Here is a 13,230-nt window from a genome sequence, read left to right on the forward strand (position 1 = left end):
TGACTGAAGTGTGTCTACAGTTATATTTTTCACAGCCTTGAGCAACACAGCTAGGTAGACCTAAGTTTTAAGTGTAAAAGAGGCTTCAGTCTTTTTAGTTTATCCAAAAGAAGGTGAAGAGGTGATTTGAGTATAGCCTCGAGTAAGTATCTGCTCAGGGAGAACATTTCTGATAGCAGAGAACTCTTTAATCTAGTATAAAAATGCAGAACAAGCTCCAATTGCCAGAAACTGGCTACAGTGATCCACACATTCATGACTTCCAGGCTTGTGACCTACAGGAATGAAACCATATTCCCTGAAAAAACCTCCATCTGGTACTAATACAGAGCATACACATTTAGTGACTGTGGTTGTTGAGAACACATTACCTCAGTGCTCTGATCTTTACACTGACACCTCCAATTGGAACTGCTTAGTATCCCAATTCTCAATGTGGGGAAATGACAGTGCTGCATCATTCTTAAAGCCTATCTAATATCCATACCTTGCAACCACCTGCCTTTGAATAGGAAAAAACATCATGTGTATCATACTTTGGTCACAGGAAAAAAAAGACCATCAACTGGGAAGGGGCCACCTAAAGCATGCCACATACTCACTTCTTCAATGCACTATGCAGCTCAATTCTACTTAGTTCAGAATTAGGGAGGTCCTCACAGAAGACCTGGTGGCCATATGCAGGTCCCTAGACTCCTTCAATATATATATTGGTTCATTCAGTAGCTGGGTATCAACACTCAAAAGCCCTGAAAGAAAAAAGGGAAATTAGTTTATCCAGCCCAGAGGGAGAGTAAATTAATCAATCCCTTGCAGACTCTGGGACTGTTCTAGTCAGACACTCATTTGCATTGGGCATAGGAAGTCATTCTCTTTCCTGCACACTTGGCCTGATTTCTTCTGCATTTTTGGAACATCTCCTGGCTTTTGTCACTGTATGGTAGGGGTTCTTAGACTGCCTACCAGATGGTTAACAGAATGAAATGCTGTGGAACCAAGTAGCAGAGGGAGGCAACCTGCAGCAAGGAAGCAGGTCCTAAGACAGTTTCTCTTACGAAGTATTACAGAAAATAAAACTGTTGGTGAAGCACATTGTCACAGAAGTCCACTTGCAAGAAGGTTTATATGCATTAAGTGTGTTTTATATTAAGAGTATACTCGCTGTAATCAGTTATTCCCCCCCCCCCCCCCCCCCCCCCCCCCCCATATCTCAGCTGTCCTTAAGGCTGCCCTGAAGCATAACAATTTTCCTTGTACTTTGATCTCTGTGATAACTACCAGAGAAAATTTTGGTTCCAGCATTAACTCTGCACATTAAGGGTCACATGACCGAAAGGTTGCAGTTTTGTGTCTGTAAGGTCTGAAGTCATTCACTAATTACAGGAGCGTCACTATTCGTATTATGGTAGTAACAAGAGAATGCAATCAGAATCAGCCTGCACTGTGCTGGTAGAAGAAGTAGTACATTTTACACCAAAGGAACTTAAAATCAATTTAATTTCTACTCTACTTACCTGACAAGACCCAAATTCAGGGTTCTGCCTTTCCCTCTGCTATCATAGAAACAAGACACTTAGAACAGTGCAGTGCCTCCCCTACAGCGCCCTCGGCCATCGATACCCAATTAGATCTACTCACAGGCCAATTATGACTAGAGATGGGCTATTGGCACAGACGGCTGGCAAAATTTTAAAAAACCAAAACATACACACTTCAACTGCCAATAAATAAAGACCTTAATTGTAACAAAAGTATTAGTGTTTTTATCTTAACAAAGTCTATACATCAACATTATTACCTGTGTTAGTGGCACTGTCTAATGAGAGAAGGGACATCTATGATCTCTGGCAAGCTTTGTGAAGAGTGGTTTGTAGGAGGTCAGGCCAAGGCACATGCACTGGTGAAGGCGCTGTAACACAATGTACCCCAGTGGTTCCCAATCTTTTTGGCTCGAGGGCCACAAATATCATTTTTACAATCCTGAAGGGCCACCAGTAGCAGCCGCCCTCACCCCACCCACTGAAGCCAGAGGGAAGAAGTTCAGCAAGGAGGATCTCCCGTCCCCCGGCTGCAGCAACCGTGCTGAAACCGTGCACTCCACCTGGGTCCCTAGGCAGTGACTCCCTTCTGCAGCCAGAGGGATTGAAGATCAGTGCTCTCCTCCCTCTGGCTCCAGCAGGAACCCAGCACCTAGGGACCCAGGCAGAGCGCTTTGGTCTCTGCTGGAACTGGGGGAAGGGAGTGCTGATCTCCCGTCCAGCCGGCTGCAGCAGGGAAATTGGGTGTTCCACTTGGGTCCCTAAGCAACAGCTCCCTTCTGCAGCCAGGGGGATTGAAGATCAGTGCTCCCCTCCATCTGGCTCCAGCAGGGAAACTGGGTGTTCCACTTGGGTCCCTAAGCAACAGCTCCCTTCTGCAGCCAGGGGGATTGAAGATCAGTGCTCCCCTCCCTCTGGCTCCAGCAGGGACCCAGTGCCTAGGGACCCAGGTGGAGCGCTTTGCCATGCTCTCTGCTCAAGCCAGGGGAGGGGTGTGCTGATCTCCCGTCCTCTTGACTGCATCAAGGAGCCTGCACCAGTAACATGCTCCACCTGGGTACTTAGGCAGAGGCTCCTTTCTGCAGCCAGTGGGAGGGGAGCCACAGGCCACTCTGAAAGACTGGGCCATGGGTTAGGAAACACTGATGTACCCCATGTACACCCTTATGGTGTGATTGTGTATCATTCACGTTCACCCTTATAGTGCAACTGTGTATAGTTTAATGCAAAGTATGTCATGTAAGGTGTTTTTGAAATGCTCATGACATGCTGAACATTATTGTTATGATAGTATACTTCTTGCAATGTTACATGTGTGGTTATGAAGCTCTGCTATGTAATATTTCCAAATGTGTCTCTCACATGGCTTGAATAGATCCAGGCAAACACAAAGCAGAGTTCCAGAGGGGTAGCCGTGTTAGTCTGTACACAGCAAAAACAACGAGAATTCTGTAGCACTTTAAAGACTAACAAATTTAATTTCAGCAGAAATAATGGTAGAAATGATACAGCAAATAGGTAGCATTCAGGTCCGCTGACCTGAAAGTTGCTGTACTTCTCCAAAAAAACTTCAAAAACAGACTTGAAAGAGAAACGGTTGAGTTAGAAATTATCTGCAAACTTGACACATTCAAACTGGGTTTAAACAGGGATTTGGAATGGCTCTCATTACAAGAAGTCATTTGGTCTGAACACCCATTCTCACCTCCTACTCAATTGTTGTAATTAGGCCTCAAGTACCTGGCTTTTATCCACCTACCCCATTGTTATCTATGCCTTTGGATATGTATATGTTGCCTACTATATATATTACCTATTTGCTGTATCATTTCTACCAACTGCATCTGAGGAAGTGAGCTGAAGCTCACAAAAGCTTATGCCTGCTGAAATTAAATTTGTTAGTCTTTAAAGTGCTACAGAACTCTCGTATTTTTACAAAGCAGAGTGAGAGTTCACACCTCACTGAGGCCTGCATACAGGAACAATGAACTAGCCTAATTATCTGATAAGGGGATGCTCATCGACTCAGGACATGGAAAAAACCATGCCTGGATACTTCTGTTATCTGCCCCTGAAGTGGGGGCAAACGGGAGTTGGGGGAGGAGAGAACAGGTCCTAGAGACGGACGCAGGAACATGTTAAAATGGGAAATATTTTGGCTTCTCAAGCTCTCTCTTGCAATCCATCTACAAGACTACATCAAGACTTCCCATGGGGGGAGGGGGGTCTGATGACCCACCAGCCTGTAGTAAGAACCATCTAAGACTTTAAGGCCACTGAAGAGACACTGAAAGACATCTAAGGCCACTGAAAGTGTTAAGCTTAGTTTAGAATGTGATTTGCTTTTATTTCTTCCTGATCAGATCTGACATGTTATTCTGGTTTATAATCACTTAAAATATTTCTGTACTTAATAAACTTGTTTGTGGTCTGGGTGTGTGTAGTGACTTCATTTAGACGGACAGAACTGTTGCATATCAATTTCCTTGTTAAATTGACTAATCAATGAGTTTGCAGAGTCCAGTGGGCAGCACTGAACTCTGTAAAATGGCAGTTCCTATAGTTGCATCTGGGACTGGGAATATTGACCTGGGGGAGGGGGGTTGTTACACCATTCCATAATCCCATGAGTGGCTCGCCCAGAAGCACTCGTTCACTGGGTCAGGGACCGCTTGTTTGCAGGGTGATGTGCATGGGCTGATCCAGGAGTGGGGGTTCACCCAGCAGGGCAAGTGCAAGACAGCCCCAGGAGTGGGGGGATTGGTGTGACACAGCGATATACCCGTCCACATTGCAGAGGGTAACATCACAAATTCTCATCTGTCAGGCAATTGTGGTGTTGGTTTTTTATAATGTTCATGGCAGAAAACCCAAATTCACAGAGGTATGTTGATCTGAAGATCATTAAAGATAGATGGCTAGATGCTGGCTATTCTGAAATTGGTCAGTATAATGAATCCAGAAATCACAAAGTCCCACTTCTCTGAATTTTGCCTTCAAGATACCTGAGCTCTGGAGTCTTACAATTTCTAATAAAAGACACCTTCATCGATTGAATGAAGAATGTTCTTTGATTCAGAAGGACAAGGTTCATCAGCAGAGACAACAAACAGATCAAAAACAACAAAAGGCAAAGATTTTGGAATTGTAAAATTCTCAAATTGCATTTTGAAATTTTCGATCAGATTGTTTAGGAATTCTTGCATTGTTTTCATCGAAGTTTCATCTGTAGCAACTGCATGCAATGTGGTAAAGTGCAACACCTTTCCTGTTAAGTCTGTCTGAAAGATTTCAAATCAGCAGCAAATTGAGGGAATTCAAGTGACCAATAATATCACCAGAAAAGCTACCCATGACAGAGAGAGGACATCATTCATAAATTCCAGGAACTCGCAAGCCTTGTTGGTCTTGTAGTTTGAAAGAAATTCTATTATTTCTTTTTGAAGCACACAACACCTCTAATATGTGCCCCCACTTAACCAACAAACGTTATTGTACTGCAACAGGACACTCTATTTGGTGGAAATGTCTTGTGAGAGAGCTTAAAAAAAAGACCAAGTTGCAAGCTAGAAGTTGAGCGTATGTATGTCACTAATCTCATCACAATACCCATTGTTTTTTCAATTCCCCAGACAGCTTACCACACAGGATAGTCTGATGAATGATAAAGTGAAATATATTTAATGAAGAGTGTATTGCTGCCAAACATGAAGCAAAGCCCTTCACTTTTCCTTTCATGAAGGGACCTCCATCTGTAACAAGCAAGTTTACTTTCTGCAGACCTAAACCATTTTTTTTCAAAAAAGCCTTTTACTTTTTCAAAAATGATCTCTCCTGTGCTGTAGGTTTCTAATGGTATGAAGCACAAAAATTCTTCCTTGAAAATTTCACCATCATAAAACCTAACAAACAGCAATAGCTAGGCGGTGTTACTTAAATTGCTTTTTTCGTCCACTGAAAGAGACATGTAGTTGGTATTATTTAAATTGGTATTATTTAAATTATTTAAAGCAGTGCTGACAAACAACCTTCATAAATTATAAATGTCATTCAATCTGCACACTGCCGTGGAATCAGACACGGGAACTTGCTTCACACAGTTCATGTTGTTTTTGTTTTTATCTCTGGCAAAAAGCTCCTTCAGCATGTCCTACGTGCACTCCTTCACAAGCTCGGCATCCAGGAGAGGCTTTTTCTTTTTAGCTAGTAACCCCCATGATCCAAAGGGAAGTAGCTGTTGTTTTTTCCAGTACAGTCGCTGATGTTGTGAGAAATGACATTTTAAGTGCGATATGAAGACTTCAGATTTTCAATTTTGTCATGTCTTGCAACAGTGTCAGAAAGATAGGCTGCGTTAAAGTTACTGTGCTTTGATTCAAAGTGGAGCCTCACATTGATGACCTTACAGACCGATACAGTGGTTTGCCATATTAAATAAACACAAAGGTTTTGCATTTAAATGAGGTGGCATAATAAAAAGAAATTCCTCTGTCTAGTTTGGGTTAAAAGCTCAGTTTTCGCTGTTGACTTTGCAGTGTTTACTCCTACTCTCATTCATTTTTGGCTTCATTTCCATTACTAATGAAAAAAAGGTCCATGTTCTAGCTGAATCATAGCCAATGCTATCACTAGAACTTATGATCCAGTAAACAATGCTTAATTTGTGCTGGGGCTGAGTCCCAGCACCTCTAGGCTTTGCAGTTCACAGTCCTGCCACCTCTGTCTTCCAGCCAGCAGATGCCACTCTCCAGCCACCCAGCTCTGAAGGTGCTGCTTCAGATCTGGGTGCCTGGCCAGCATCCGCTGCTCTTGGCCACCCAACCAGTGCTTAATTTGTGCTAGGGCTTGCTAAGGCTGAGCCCTGGCACCTCTTTCATTACAAATTAAACATTGCCAGTAAGTGACTTACTAAGGAACTTATAGGCAAATGATAGGCACTGCATCACTGTTTAATTATAAACATTTTTAAGGCGAGTTGATGGGTCACACAGGAAGCCTTGGTGGACCACATTTGGCCCACAGGTCACCTATTGAGCCCTGGCCACTAAGCCATGACTAGGGGTTGCAAACAGGCATTATAGGGTCACACCCCTTGCTCTTCCCATACTGCTAAATGGGAGGTTACAATTTAGAAAAGTGGTGGTTACAATATGGAAAAGGTTGAGACCTGCTGCATTAGGCATCCATGGTGGCATCTATTGTAACAGTAGAAACATTATAGCAGGGCATATATTTGAGTACTACAAACAAAGACATTTGACTAAACTCAGGTCTTGGCAAGTCTTGCAATTTCACTTTTAAAATGCATTTAAATTCTTCCTGAAATCTCAGTACTTCTGTGACACTTACAAATTAGTCAATAATATTCACAATGATCACTTACTCTTGATCTTTTTCAGTAACAAATAAAAAACATGTTCCTGGATGTCCCAAAAAAGATCAGAGCCCTGTGGCACTAAGTGCTATGCAAATACATAGCAAAAGACAGTCATTGCCCCCAAATAGCTTGCAATCTAAAAAGGCAAAAATAGATAAATGGTGGGACAAAGGAAGCACCTGTTATTCCCATGTTACATATGAAGAACTGAGACACCGGGATAAAGTGCCTTGCCCAAAGTCACATAGGGAGTCTGCAGCAGAGCCAGGAACTGAATTTAGATTTCCAGAGCCCCAGTCTAGTGCCTTAACCGGTATGAATGAATATTTAACTAAACTACCAATGTGTGTCTAAACTGAGGCTATATCTACAATTAAAATGTTACAGTGACAGCGCTGCAGCTGCACCACTGTAGTGCTTCAGTGTAGACACTCACTACAGCAATGGGAAGGGTTCCCTCACCTCCCCAAGAGGCAGTAGCTAGGATGATAGAAGAATTTTTCCATTAAAATCATGAGCCAAATTCTCCACTGGTATAAGCAAATCAATGTCAACATTTATGTCAACAATTAATTTAGATTCATACTTCCAAAAGTAGATAACTGGGCCACAGAAACAGATGACCACTGCAAAAAGGAAACACTCCTATCATGTAAAGTCTTCTGTTAATTTAGAGGTGAAGTAAAGGACCAACTCACATGGTGTCTTCTTATTGTCACATTATTACTGTTTCAAAAGGTCTGACATGCAGTTCTGGAAATACCTACTGAGTAAAGTGACCATATTTTCAAAACAACAAAAGGATACTTATGGTGACATTTTTAGAAGGTTGAAATATACAAAAGATAAAGTACATTTAAAAAAAATTCTTATGGTGTCAATACTGCCAGCTTCTTAGTCAGCGATAAAGGCATATGGCTTGGACAGGAGGACTTTAACATAAGCACTTTTGAAAACTTTACTTAGGTCCCCGAATCCAATGGGACCTGGGAGCTTCTGAAAATTTTATCTTTAGTGTTTGAGTGACTTTTTATGTAACACTGAACAAATGAGAACAATCACCTTGAGCAAATGAACTTCCTTGATAGTGATCCTTTGTTCTTCACCAAACATTTCTCTTCACTCCAAATATTGTTCATCAAATTAACACTCCTTCCACTGGATTGTTTGTTCCTGACAAACACTCAGCAGATTCTACTCAGTGCAGCAATTCATTTTATTAATGATCCTAACAATGGTATTGGTTCATTACTAGATGAAAATGGTAGCATTGTCAATAATAATGCAAAAAAAGACATAAGTGTTCAATATATATTTCTGCTCTGTATTTGGGGGAAAATATGTAATCATATCATATGAAGACACACTTTCTATTCCAATAGTAACTCAGGAAGATGTTAAACAGCAGCTACTAAAGTTAGACGTTTTTAGATCAGCAGTTCCACATAACTAGCATCCAAGAATTTTTAAAAAGCTGGCCAAGCCGCTTGCTCGACCATTAATCTTGATTTTCAATAAAACTTGGAACACTGGGGAAGTTCCAGAAGACCAGAAGAAAACTAGAGTTGCTCCAATAGTTAAGGAGGGTAGTAAATAGGATGACCTGGATAACTGATTACAGGTCTGTCAGCCAGACATTGATCCCAGACAAAATAATGGAACCACTAATATAAGAATCGATTAGTAAAGAATTAAAGGAGGGTCATATAATTAACACCAATCATCACAGGCTTATGGAAAATAAATGCTGTGAAACTTGATTTTTTTCCTAAGAGCTTACAAGTTTGGTTGATAAAGGTAGAGTGTTGATATAATATACTTAGACTTCAGTAAGATATCTGACACAATACCGCATGATACTTCTACGAAGAAACTAAACATTAAACAAACATACATTACATACATTAACATGGCTCATATTACATGGATTACAAACTGGCTGACATGTCTCTAAACGTAAATGTAAAGAGAGAATCATTAATGAGTGGGTATGTTTCTAGTGGGGTCCTGTTAGGATGGGTTCTTGGCGCTATGCCAGAGCTATAACTGGGGCAGGGCACGTGGGGAAACCGTCCAGGGCACAAAGTCTTGGGGGCGGAAAAAGTGACCAAAAAAATGGTAGGGCATGCAAATATGCTTGCTTGTGCCAGTCGCTAAAATGCTTAGCTACAGCTCTGCCCTATGCTATTTAATGTTTTGATCAGTGACGTGGAAGAGAACATAAATCATCACTGATAAAATTTGCAGATGACATAAAAATTGATGGAGTGGTAAATAATGAAGAGGATAGGTTGCTGATACAGACCAGTCCAGATTGCTTGGTAACCTGGGTACAAACAAACAATGAATTTAATGCAGTCAAAAGTAAATGTATTCATTTAAGAAAAAGGAATGTAGACCACACTTATAGGATGAGGAACTCTACCCTTGGAAGCAGTAACTCTGAAAAAGATTTGGGGGTCCTCATAAATAATCAGCTGAACATGAGCTCCTAGTGCAATGCTTTAGGCAAAACATGAGTTTTATCAGATAATGCAGCTATCTGCCATTAAAGCTCTTTCAGAGAAAATTGATATTCTTTTTCATGATTGTGATTACTTGGAAACTACAAACCTAGAAAAAAATCTCATGAGAACTTTTTAAAAAAATAGAATGAACCTGCATTTAGAATGTCTATAGTTCTAAAAGGATTTAATGAGCAGAGAACTGAGATACTGGAGAGCAACATGGAGGATGGTGCGGGGAACCCATTAGGTACCATATCTGAGAGGAAAGGAAATACTTGAGGTGATGGAATGCCTTTGGTATTTGAGTAGAATAGAGTGCAGTGTTTTAATTTAATCTGTTGAATAGGCGGGAATGGACAGAAAAGGAACTCACACACTTTCAAATTGAAAGTTACTCAGAACTTAAGGAGATGGGTAAGTTTTCTTTGAGTTACTTTTGTGTGACTAACTATCATTGCTTAATAAACAGATAGCTGGAAGAAATTCAGATACACCCACCCCCTCCCAGACATTGCATTTGATGCACCTTTTTAAATGAGGGCAGGATCATAGAAGATTAGGGCTGGAAAGGATCCAATGTTTCTCAACAACTGGTCCATGGACTGGTACTGGTTCCTGAGATCTCCCTGACACAGTATAGGAAGCCAGTCCCTGGTATCAAAAAGATTGAGAAACAATGATATAGTCCAACCCCCTACTCAAAGCAGAAACAACCCCAATTAAACCATCACAGCCAGGCTTTGTCAAGTTGCACCCTAAAACCCTCTAAGGGTGGAGATTCCACCACTTCCCTAGGTAACCCATTCCAGCACTTCACCACCCACCCAGTGAAAACGTTTTTCCTACTATCCATCCTAGACCTTCCCCACTGCAACTTGAGACCATTGCTCCTAGTTCAGTCATCTACTGCTACTGAGAACAGCCTAGCTCCATCCTCTCTGAAACCCCCTTTCAGGTAGTATCAAATCCCCCCTCACTCTTCTCTTCTGCAGACTAAACAAGCCTAGTTCCCTCAGCTTCTCCTCATAAGTCTTGTGCTCCAGCCCCCTAATCATTTTTGTTGCCCTCCACTGGACTCTCTCCAACTTCTCCACATCCTTTTTGTAGTGGGGGGCCCAAAACTGGATGCAGTACTCCAAATGAGGCCTCACCAGTGCCGAACAGAGGGGAATAATCGCTTCCCCCGATCTGCTGACAATGCTACTATTAATGCAGCCCAATATGCCGTTAGCCTCTTTGGCAATGAGGGCACACTGTTAACTCATATCCAACTTCTTGTCCACTGTAACTCCCAGGTCCTTTTCTGCAGAGCTGCTGCCTAGCCAGTCAGTCCCCAGGCTGTAGCAGTGCATGGGATTCTTCCGTCCTAAGTGCAGGACTCTGCACTTGTCCTTGTTGAACCTCATCAGATTTCTTTTGGCCCAATCCTCCACTATACCTAGGTCACTCTGTATCCTATCACTACCCTCCAGCATATCCTACCACTCCCCCAGCTTAATGTCACCTGCAAACTTGCTGAGAATGCAATCCACTCCATCCTCCAAATCATTAATGAAGATGTTGAACAAAACCAGCCTCAGGACCGACCCCTGGGGCACTCCACTTTGTTACCAGCTGCCAACTAGGCAATTTCTGTGATTAATGTCAGTCTATATGGGGTGGCCCCTCCCCTCCCATTCTCTACCTACCAGACTGGGGTGAGGAACATGGAGATTCTGCCCTGCAGCAGGGTGGTGGGGCTAGAGGATTCTGCCCAGTGGGAAGGGAAGAGTCTCAGGCGGTCAGTAAGTTTGGCTACCCCTGGTCTATAGAAAACCATAGAATGCCAATATATATATATTTCTATATTATTTGGGCCCTGGTTACCCAAGAGATGCCTCTTCTTCATACACACCTATGACAACTGATCTGGGTTGGTTTTGCTCATGGAGCCTTGCTCTGACTATCTGGGGCTGGTGACAGGATGTTTTCTGTAGAGACCCTCTACTCTGAAATATATGTCCTTTGCTGCTCCAGCAAAGCCCAAATCTACTGCCTATCAGGGCATGGTCTTAGTGTAACAATAGACTGATACATCGCTCATCCAAGTTTGTATTATATACATCTTCCCATCTCTGTAACTGCTGATGTAACCCACAATTAAGTGACAATGATATTTCTCTTTTTCCTGAAGACAAGAGGCAGATGTAATTCTCCTCCCTTTCTGAACATATATATGGAGTATGAGGGAACTATTACTGTGACCAGGTCTAAGTCTGATAGCATCGGCATCTATCTTCTGCCAGTCACACACAGAAGTGGGCATTTTGTGCCAATGTCACTGTATAGGACACTGTATAGGAATCCAGGAGGATTTTCAGGCTAACAATTGATTTAACAATATGCAGAGCAGATTGGGTTGTTGAGGAGAAGAGTTCTTCAAACTACTTTCCTCTTCTTAGCAGCATCACCTCACATCTTTTGTCTGGGTTCAACATTTCTGTCATTAGACCAGTGGAAATCAGAGGAAGGCAGCATGCACTTTTTGGAGGGGTTGTTAACATTCTTGGAAATGGTAAGGGCAAAGCTGATCCCTATGTCCGGGGTTGGTATGGGTGCAGCAAATGGTGAAGGCTCATAAGAGACAGAAAAACATTCTCTCTCTGGAACTAAATTGTCTGAATTGCTTCTAATCAGACCACTTCAGGCTGCAATTGAACAACAGGGCAGAGAGAGAGTTTATTTAGATTAAATTCTACTATACTGGAATTACAGTAATTTCAAAATGCAATTTGGCTGTTAGGAAAGGCTGTCTCTAAACTGAGGTCAAAGGTTCTCAGACTTTTTCATAGCACATACCGGAATTTAACATGTTACTTTTAACTTAACACTTCCCTTCCCAGTCATGATTGTATAACATCTACAGACATTGTCTATATCTACAGGCAAGTGACAGTAGGAAAATGTGTGATTAGAAGTGGTGCTCAGATTAGCTTTTTTCCCCAATAAAAGCAAAACCACTTACTTTCGCTTTTCCTGTTCACTTGCCATGGCCTACGCCAGACTCCTTCCAAACACCATTCCCTGCGGCTCAGTTCCCTTCCCCCAGCAGCCGGTCAGTTCCTGTCCCTGTCCCTGTCCTGCTCATTCTCCTAGCTAGCAGTGAGCCCGCGGCTCCTCCTGTCCACCTACTTTTTACGCGCCTCCAGGTTTTCCCCTCCCTTGAAGCGAGAAGCAGCAGCAGCTCCCCGCGGACGCTCAGGGACCCGGAGCACGAGAGGAGGGAAGGGAACAACGGTCATTATGTCAGCAGCGACCCAGAGGGCTTGGGGAAATGGCTTCTGTTTGGAAGAGACGGTAGCGGAGGCCCGGAGCACCCCCTCGGCCGGGATGCGGGGGGCCGCAGCAGGCTCCTCTCACTAGCGTCCGTGTGGGGCTGACCGGGGGTCGCACTCTCTAGTCACAGCCCCGCCCGCCCAGCCCCCAATTACCTGCGCCGGGACCACGGTTCCCACCGCGTTCACCGAGCCCCGCCTCGGCTGCCAACTCCAAGCGCCACCCCCAGCCACATCAGCACCGGAACACACCGCGGCTACTTCCGGCTCGGCTAGCCTCGCCTCGCCTCGCCTCCCGCCTCCCTAGGACCCACACAGAGCGATGGACGTAGCCACCTGCCAATCAGCATGAGGCGTTCGAGGCGTTGCTAGGGTTACAGCCACACAGCTCATGAAATCACCAATCACCAGAGGGATTCGCGATCCGCCCAATAACAGATTACAAGTCCGTCGCGCTGCGGCGTGGGACTAAGCTTCAAACGCTGAGGTAAAAG

General features: G+C 43.2%; 1 protein-coding gene across 2 annotated transcripts in view; it reads right to left on the reverse strand.

The window, feature by feature from the left end:
* GOLGB1 (golgin B1) overlaps positions 1-12,991 on the reverse strand; it is a 106,077-nt gene extending 93,086 nt beyond the window's left edge. Inside the window, exons 1-3 of one of the 2 annotated variants that reach the window (XM_067560561.1) lie at positions 12,893-12,991; positions 9,949-10,073; positions 603-749 (exon numbers count right to left, since the gene is read on the reverse strand). The gene's annotated coding sequence lies outside the window, so the exon portion shown is untranslated. The remainder of the gene's footprint in view (positions 1-602; positions 750-9,948; positions 10,074-12,892) is intronic. The other variant, XM_067559778.1, reaches the window with a different exon arrangement.
* Positions 12,992-13,230: the final 239 nt, after the last annotated feature.

The sequence above is a fragment of the Emydura macquarii genome, unplaced genomic scaffold, assembly GCF_026122565.2.
Source record: "Emydura macquarii macquarii isolate MOO-44397 ecotype Brisbane River unplaced genomic scaffold, CSIRO-AGI_Emac_v2 contig_6, whole genome shotgun sequence".
NCBI classification, from domain to species: Eukaryota; Metazoa; Chordata; order Testudines; family Chelidae; genus Emydura; species Emydura macquarii.